Consider the following 9,264-nt stretch of genomic DNA (forward strand, 5'->3'; position numbering starts at 1 on the left):
TGAGCCTCTCCTTTGCAATTGTCGTGTTCAGATAGTTCCCCAGGAATGGGAAAGCTGAAGAAGATGTCACTTAAAATATTTTCTTCAACGAATTTTTTTTCTTGAAAAGACTTGGAATCGCAGAATTCTTGAGTTTTCTTAAGTTAAAAGACCGGCCAATTCAGTTGAATTTTTTTCCAGATTCTCAAAAAATATTTGGAATTATTATAATCATAGCAAATGAAAGATTATATCTTAATGTACTGTCAAGAGGCCAGGGAGATAGCTCAGTGGCTTAAGCACCTGTCTAGCAAGCTCAAGGTCCTGAGTTTGATCCCTGGTACAAAAAAAGTAGTGTCAATTTTAGGTCATCCCTTTTTATATCCTATCTCTTATTAAAAAAAATTCACACACCTTGCAGAGAATCTAGAAATGCCCCTAAGTATACAACCCAGCAGTAGCAGCGTGGCAGCGTGACAGTGGGCAGGGTAGCAGGAGCCTGTGGGGACATTAAAAGGAGTCTAGTTGGAAGACTTCCTGCGTTATCTCACCAGCAGAGGACCCAGTAAGCCTCTGGACACTTCCTCTGAAGCTGACAGGAGGCATAGCAAGTTTATAAAAAGCTGTGTGCACACCACTGCTGCTAAAGTTTGGATCTGGCCTTGGTGTCCCCCAAGGCCTATGTATGAAAAGTCTAGTTCCTGGCATGGTAGTACTGGGAGGTGGGGTGAGGCTTTAAGGGGTTGGGCTTCATGGACAGTCTGCAGGTCACGGGGGGCATGGCACTGGGATGACTGTGAGATGCTAACCCTTTCCTTTTTCTCTCTTTCACACCCAGTCCTGAGGAGAGACATTTTCTTTCACCATAAATTCCCACTAAGATGTGCCACTCACAGGTCAAGATGCAACGGAGCCAACAAATCATGGACAGAAACTTCCAAAACTGAGCCCAAATAAACCTTTTGTGTTCACAAATTAAGTATCTCAGGTATTTGTTACAGTCACAGAAAGCTGCTTGACACACTTGTGTAGCCCTTCACCTGCTGTTGCATGCCACATAAAAGCAAAGTGAAGAGGCTTCCCCTGAAGGAAAACTTGAGGGACTTTCAAACTCCCAGGACAAAATTCCAGGGATCCCTAGTCTTTATTGCTCATTGGGAGGACCCCCGGCTCCTGAGCTTTTCACCTTGTTATGAAGCTGTTGCAGGTGGGTGCTGTGAGGAATCTCAGAGCACAAGGAGTACCTGGCCGCATGCACCTGGGTACCAGGTGACTCTACACCACTAGCTGCTGCCACATGCAGACCTTCTAGTACTGATGGCCTTCCTATCCTCATGTCTAACAAAGATGGCTGTCAGGAGGCTCTGCTGTTAAAAGTGAATCCAGGCCCCAGACTCCATCCCTCTCCGTCTTCAACACTCAACTTCTAGGTTGCAAGCCACAAAATAGAGTCTCGGAGGAAGCTCGCCTCATGCCGCCCAGTCTGTGCTGTGTGCTCAGTTTGATGTTCCCCACCCCCACCACCCTCCACATATGAGAGGCAGTTCAGGTACAAAGGAAATTAGTACATCAATATGACATTCCTTTTCAATTCACACCTATTTATCAGGGATCCAAGTTTCATTTTCTTCTCTCCCACCATTCTCTTTTGGCACCTACATTTATGAGTTCTTTGGACTCAATTACACTGAGGAGATGGAGTTACTCACTTTCCCTGTTATCTGATTTTATCCTCATCTTGAGAAAATTAAATTTCTGGTGTACCTTGTGGGGATGTGGGGTGTGCAGCATTTTTCTAGGGTTTTGCAAATATGTGAGCTTTGTAGGTGGGTGGTATCGTGCCATATGTTGAATTTACTCACGTACACCATGTGCAAAATGTGTGTCTGTCGCATTTGCTGTGTGCTTCTGATCAGCACCTTTCCCATCCATTAGGGTATCCCTGTTTGCTTAAATAAATCACCCATGTCAATCAATCATCACTTGTTGTGGTTTGGGTCTGGAATGTCTCCCCAGGACTCTGGGGTTGAAGGCTCCAGCGTCCAATGCAGCAGTGTTCAGAGGTGAGATTTGACAAAATGGTTGGGTCATAAGAACGCTTATTTCATTAATAGATTAGTCCACTGGGGATTCATAACTTGATAGGCTACAGAGATGGAAATAAGAAGTGAGAGCTGGCTGAAGGGAATGGAGCCTGTGCGATGCCTTGGAGGACTGTACCTTCTTTCTCTGGCTCACTTGTTCTCTTGCTTTCTCTCTGTAAGTTTCTCTCTCCTTGCTTCCTGGCCACCACCATGAGGTGAGTAGGCTCTTCTTCCACCTACCCCTTCCTCCATGATGTCATCATCTGCTGATCTCTTTCTTTTGCTTAATAATGTTATTTATATCATAATTACAACTTTATTGTAAGTGGCTACCTTTTTTTTTTTTTTTTTTTTTTTTTTTCTGGAACCAGGGATTGAACTCATTGTGCTTGCCAGGGAAGCGTTTATTCTACTGAGCCATCTCCCCAGCCCAGTGTCGTCTCCTCGGGCAGTGGCTACCATTTAGAGCAACCCAAGTATTTTTCTATAAAGCCTAATTTTAAAAATCCAAATATTTCTATTAGCACCAAATTAAAGTGCAAAACATATTTGGACATTTAACTTCCAAATGTGGCTAACCTGAGAATATTATTGCATCTAAGGCTTTTGTGGGTTGCTTTTATCTAGATTTTCTGTCAGTTTTCTTATGATGTTTAATTTCCTTTTTCTTTTGTTTTTAAATCAAGAAGATGCTTTCACACAACCAAAGTCTCCTCAAGTCTCTTTGGTTTCTTTTTGTGTTGTTTTGTGTGTTCTGTTTTTTTAAGACAGGGTCTTGCTATATAGTGCAGGCTGACATTGAGCTCACTATGTAGCCCAGACCGGCCTTGAACTCACAGCAGTCCTCTTTACTCAGCCTCCCAAGTGCTGGGATTACGAGCATGCACCTCCACACCCAGTTCCATTTGTTTTCTCTTGTGTTGCTGTGCTGGGGATGGAACCTACAGCATGCTCAGCATGTTGTCCAGTACCGAGTTACACCCAAGCCTCAGATATGTCACATGCCCTGCTGCTAAATTTCTGAGTCCCAAGTTGATCTTACTCTGAACAACCAGAAATGGAGGGTCAATCCTCATATTGCCACTGAGTAAAAGGAGCATGGCCCTTCATTTACAACATTGGACTTACAGCAGCAGACCCTGCCTGGCCTCACACTTGGATGAGCCAGCACCCACAATGCCTACTTACCATTGTGTATCTCTAGTTCTTACTCTCTTGCTGTTCACTGATAGTCTTTGTTGTCACATTATTAAAAATAGAAATCTCCCCAGGTTCAGGTGTAGAACAGTGCATTGGTTACTAGCATGGAATATGGAGGCAGACAGAATAGGATTCAAATCTCTGCTGTACTGCTTTTTATAACTCTGTGGCTGTCACTTGACATCTGAGCCTCAGTTTTCTCACATTTTAAACAAGCATAATGATAGTCTCTGATGTACAGGGTTGTCAAGATAAAAAAATAATAATACACTTAAAACTTTAGCAGTTCTTAGAGTAACTAGGTGTTCAGTAATGACAACCTCAACAGCACCGTGATCATTATGAGGGCCAGTCTAGTGATGTCTGGTAACACTCTTGGTGTTAACTTCCTGGTGCTGAGGAGCGTCACTACTGTTATGCTCACAAGCATAAAATCTTAGCACCATCTTTCACTCCTCCTTGGCGTCTACCTTAGCAATTACAGCGCTACACACACCCAAACCAGCTAGTTCCAGAGCTTCTCTAGAATGCCCCCCTCCACTCTATCCCCGTCACCACCAACCTACCCCAGTCTGATCACCTGTCCTTCGATGCATCCTCTACAGCCTGAGGAGCATGGTTGCTTCACTATCTTATGCAAAGATCTTCAGTGTCTTCCTATACCTCTTTAATCCTTTCATCCAGAACTTAACCCTCCAGAGTTTGGCAGTAACTGACGTTTCCAGAGTCATCTGCCATCACAGTTGCCAGCATCTCCAGCCCTTCAGCCATATGGTATTGCTCACTATTTCTCAGAGTGTTCTCTCTTCTTCTATCTTGGTGCTGTAATTAATTCTGCAGAGGATCCCTCCCTTTTCCCTCCTTTTCTGCCATATTAAATCTCACACATTCAGGGGCAGCCAGAGAGCTCAGTGGACTAAAGCCCCTGCTTAGGAAGGAGCAGGGACCTAGATTTGATCCTGGCATGCTGTGCCGGCCACGCCCCCAGGGTGCATTGAGGTAGTGAGACTGGGCGTGGTGACGTGCACCTATAATCCCAGTGCTTGGGAGGCTGAAAACAAGAGGATCACTACCAGTCCGATCTGTGTAGTGAGACCCTGTAGACCTTGTACTAAATACATTTTAAAAAATATGAAAATAAAAATAAAATAAATAGGAGCCAGGGAGATAGCTCAGTAGAGTAAGCACTTGCCTGGCAAGTGCAGGAGTCTGAGTTCAATCTCCAGTTCCACAAAAAATAAAATAAAATAAATAAATCTCACACATCCTTGAGTACTAACTTCAGGAGCTCCTGAAGGAGTCACATTTCTCTTTGACTGCTACAACAATTCCATTATTTCTTCTGCCTTACATTATGGTTGAGACTTACTTCTCTTTCTAGATATGAACATTCTTGAGAGGGAAAAAACATAACCTTACACTTGGTATCCTAGTCTACTGACTTTGGCAAGCAGCAGGGGCTAATACGAACAATAGAATATGCATATTTATTGACTTCAATTTTTTCTAATTTTTTAAAATAAATAATTCATCACAGTTAAGCCATTCTCAACTCTTACTGACACTGCCAAGTGAATGTTGTAAATATCAGAAATATTCTATAATCCAGCATGACAGAATTCTCATGGGATATCATCCAATCATAATTAAAGTCACCTATATCCTCCCAAATGATGCCAATACCTTTTCCAATGATCTGAAAGTTTGTGAAAATGCTAACACACAGTAGCCAGAATAGAGATCATCTTACTCAATATGAACTATCTAGCTCATGGACTTCCAATAAAGTAGTGGTTCAGGTTCCCCATTTTCTATGGGACTTTCCATCATACTTATTATCTGTGGGGAATATTGGGAAGGGGCCTGCTTCATAATTGAGCTTGCACTAGGGACACAGGAAAGACTGAACCTGAAGTGGTCCTACCCAGGTATGGTGGGTAGTACATGCTTGTAATCTGAGACTGAGGCAGGTGTATCACAAATTAAGCCCAGCTGGGAAAACTTAGGAACTTATCAATTGATTTCAGCTGTGTGATTTCCAATTTGTTCTGTGTTAGTGTCCTCTGCACTTGTTATAGGTGGGCTTGGGGTCTGAGACTGCATTTTGCTCCTTCTCATCATTTGGTGTAGCACTGTCTTTTGACCTTTGTTGTAGAGCTATGGTGCAGTTATAACCTTAGCACCTACTGAAGTTCAGGTGCAGATCTAAAAAGGTTGGATTTATCCAGCTGTGCCTGGATTGGGTCTGGCTGCTGTGCTCAGCTCCTTCCTGTTGCCACCCTTGGGTGTGAACCTGTTGTGCCCCTCTGGCAAGATGTTCTGCTCCTGGACTAGCTGGGTGGTTCTCTCCCCTACACTCTCTGCAGGGATTGCAGCTGCAGGGTTTCACCTCAGGCCTGTATGCCAGGCCTAAGCTAAGTCTGGAGGGGACAAGGTAGAGTAGGGGGGAGAGGAAACTCTCCCACACACTCACTGGGCCTGGGCTAGGACTGGATCTGGGGGTCCCCAGATGCTGCAGAAATTCTCACTGGGTAGGCAGGGTGGGGTGGGGTGGGGTGCTGCAGAGTGCTGGTGGGGGGGGTCCCAAGGGGGTGGAAGAGGGTCTCACCCACACTGCGCCTGGGCTTGGACCGGCAGGTCCCGACAGCGCAGGGTAGCGGGAGGCTCTCCCACACACTCACTGGGCCTGGGCTAGGACTGGATCTGCTTAGGAACTTATCAAGACGTGGTCACAAAATACAAATAAAGTGGGCTACATATGTACCTTGGTCATTAAACCCTAGGTTTAATTTCCAGTACCAAAACAAATTTTCCTAAAATTAAAAGATTATTTAGCCATGGTGCAGCCTGATATCCCATACTGGGGGTATCCTGGATGGTGCTAACTTTCCTTAAGAGAACTGAATTATTTCAATTGTTTCTGTTGGGAGCCACAGAAGTTAGGAAATTGATCAAATGTGGTAGGTGGAACTAGGCCTCAGTGCCTAAAGCAAACAAGCTGCCTCAGTCCTGAGATAAACATCCTGTCTGGCTAAAGTCAGCTATTAGTCACTAAGCAACCACCGCATCATGTGTTACTAACTTTACAGAAGTATAAATAAAAGATCATTTTGTTTTGTGTGGTGTTAGTCTTGCCCATCAGGCAGACCAGCAACCACCTAACCCAGCTTTTGTCTCCTTGTCTATCTTTTTCATTCCTGCCGCCATTTTTCCCTGGGTAGAACTGATTACAGTGAGACCAATGGATTCCTACAGCTCCTTCTCTAAAAATATTGGAGCCCTATCAAAAATCCCTGCATGATGCAATCTCTCGCTTCCAAGCTCACTGTGCCCAAGCATTCATGGAGAAATCCTCTTGGAAGTCAGAACTGTTTCTGTTGAATCTTATAAAACACAGAGTTATGATATGATACAGTATTCCTAATCCTAGATATTATCCCAAATACTTGAAAACAAGAATTCAAACAGATACTTTATGCCAAGGTTCAAAGAACAAACATTGGAGCCGGAGAGATAGCTCAGTAGAGTAAGTGCTTGCATGGCAAGCACAAAGGCCTGAGTTCAATCTTCAGTTCCACCAAAAAAAAAAAAAAAAAAAAAAGCCAAAAAAGAATAAACATTACATATAATAGCCAAAAAGTAGAAACAGGTCATGTCCATCAACAGATTAGTAGATGAACAAAATGTGGTATGTACATATTATAGAATATGTTTCAGCTATAGGAAAGGAATATTGCATATACTAGGGGATATTATTCAGCTCTAAGAAGGGGTCTGACCATGCTACAACATAGTTGCATTTTGAAAATATTATGGTAAGTGAAATACTGTGTGATTCCACTGGTATAAAGTACCTACAATCTGAACTACCCCCATAGACTTTGTGTCACAAATAAAGGAAAGAGATTAGAGGTTTATAGAACCAAAAAGTAGGCAGGAGTGGAAATTATCATTTAATGGATACAAAGTTTCTATTTGGAATGAAAAGTTTGGGAATGGATAGTGGCACTGGCAAGATAGATAGAGATAGATAGACAGACAGATAGATGATAGTCTGTAATGAATGCCACCAAAGTGTAAAAATAGCTGAAGTATCAAATTTATGTTACTGTTATTTTATCATAGTTACAAAAGGAAATAATTTGTGGAGACAGGTCAAAAATGAATTATGGCAAGTAAGATGAAGGCTATGGTGTGCCTAGAAGGTGCTCCAAAGCATCATCATGCAGTCAGAGGGTTGGACTCTTGACAGGCAGCCGCATCTAGAGTTTGCGACTGGTTCACTGTCTAGTGCTGGGACTGGCAGTGTGAGTGCTGCCCCCAACCTGGGGCAGGTAGCCCGCATACAATATAAGGGAGGGAAAGAGGCTTGCTCCTCCGTTTTGTCCCCTTTTGCCTCATGTGCTCTTGTTGCGTTTGCTGTCTTCCCCCGCCATGAACTGTTGGCCCTCTGTCATGTGCCACCCTGCCTCAGAACCAGTAAATTATAACTGAAACCTAAGGCTCAGAATGGTGGCACATGCCTGTAATCCCAACGCTTGGGAGGCTGAGGCAGGAGGATCACTGCAGGTTGGAGGCCAGCCTGGCTACAAAGTGAGATCAAGGCCAGCCTGAACTGCATAGTGAGACCCTGTCTCAGGAAGACGAAAAAATCTGAACCTCCACACACTGTGAGCTGAATAAACCTTTCCTCCCTTAATTTTGGGTGTCAGGTATTTTGTCTCTGCAATGAGAGGAAAGTAACTAAGATAGGTTATATGTACCAGAATAAATGGGATAGGGCTAGAAATCATTACTGATGTCCTGAAAAAAAGAGATTGGGTGAAGTTTTAGAGAATGGTCTCTGAGTGGGCATTTTCCAAGTGAACTGTGAGGGAGGGGCACCAAGAAAATAGGATATTTATTTATTTATTTATTTATTTATTTATTTATTTATTTTGGTGGCCTCTGGATGCTTTCAGTGCAGGTCTGGTTTGGCTTGAGGATTTGGGGATCGAACCACAGCATCCTGAGCCTGACTGCTTTTTTTCAGCAGGCCCTTGAACAACTGAGCTAATTGGCAGGTCCCCAGGGTCAAGGAAATAGACTGTGCAAAAATGAGGAGATAAGAAAGGGTAACATACAAGTTGGCTTTTACATATGGTGGTGACATGGAATCGCTTTGTGGATTTGCATTTTAAAAGCATTTGAACTGAGACTTTAAAATTGAGAAACATTACATAAAAATATGGATTTGTTTCTTTTGAAAAATTGCTCTGAAAAAAACTTCCGGCAATATTAAGCCTGAATTTTACAGCAAAAATCTGCTGAAGTTTGGCTGTGCCTATAACCTGCCACCAGATACAGTTACAGATGGTCTTACCTTCCTGGTGCAGAGGTCTGGGTCTTTGGGTCCTCTCAAAACTCACACATGAAATCCTCCCCGTCAGTGTGATGCCAACTGGTGCAGCCCTTGGAGATAATTAGGTCTGAGGGCAGAGCCTTCATGAATGAAGTTAATAGAAAAGAGACCTGAGGAATTTCTGTGGGTCCCTATACTATGTGAGCTCACAGAGAGAAAATGTCATCTATGAACCAGGAGTTAAACCCTAGAGAGACTTGGTGTTGGACTTCTGAGCACCCAGAACTGTGAGAAATAAATCCTTGTTGTTTATAATCAAACAATATGATATTGTATTATGGCAGCCTGAGTGGGCCAAGACATTTGAACTCTATGGGGACCTGGAGATTATTACCTCACCATAGGATTTTGAAGTTCAAGAGCATAGATAGATAGATAGATGTGTGTGTGTGTGTGTGTGTGTGTGTGTGTGAGAGAGAGAGAGAGAGAGAGAGAGAGAGAGAGTGTAAACAGTATATAAAATATCTAAGGCTGAAGATAGGGTCCAAATTATAAATAGTCCTATCAATTCATCTTGTTCTGGTACATACACTGCAACTAAAAGGAATATATAAAGGGGCCAGGGAGATGGCTTAGTAGAATAAGCGCTTCCCTGGCAGT

The sequence above is a fragment of the Octodon degus genome, unplaced genomic scaffold, assembly GCF_000260255.1.
Source record: "Octodon degus isolate 3935 unplaced genomic scaffold, OctDeg1.0 scaffold00127, whole genome shotgun sequence".
Classification (NCBI taxonomy): domain Eukaryota; kingdom Metazoa; phylum Chordata; class Mammalia; order Rodentia; family Octodontidae; genus Octodon; species Octodon degus.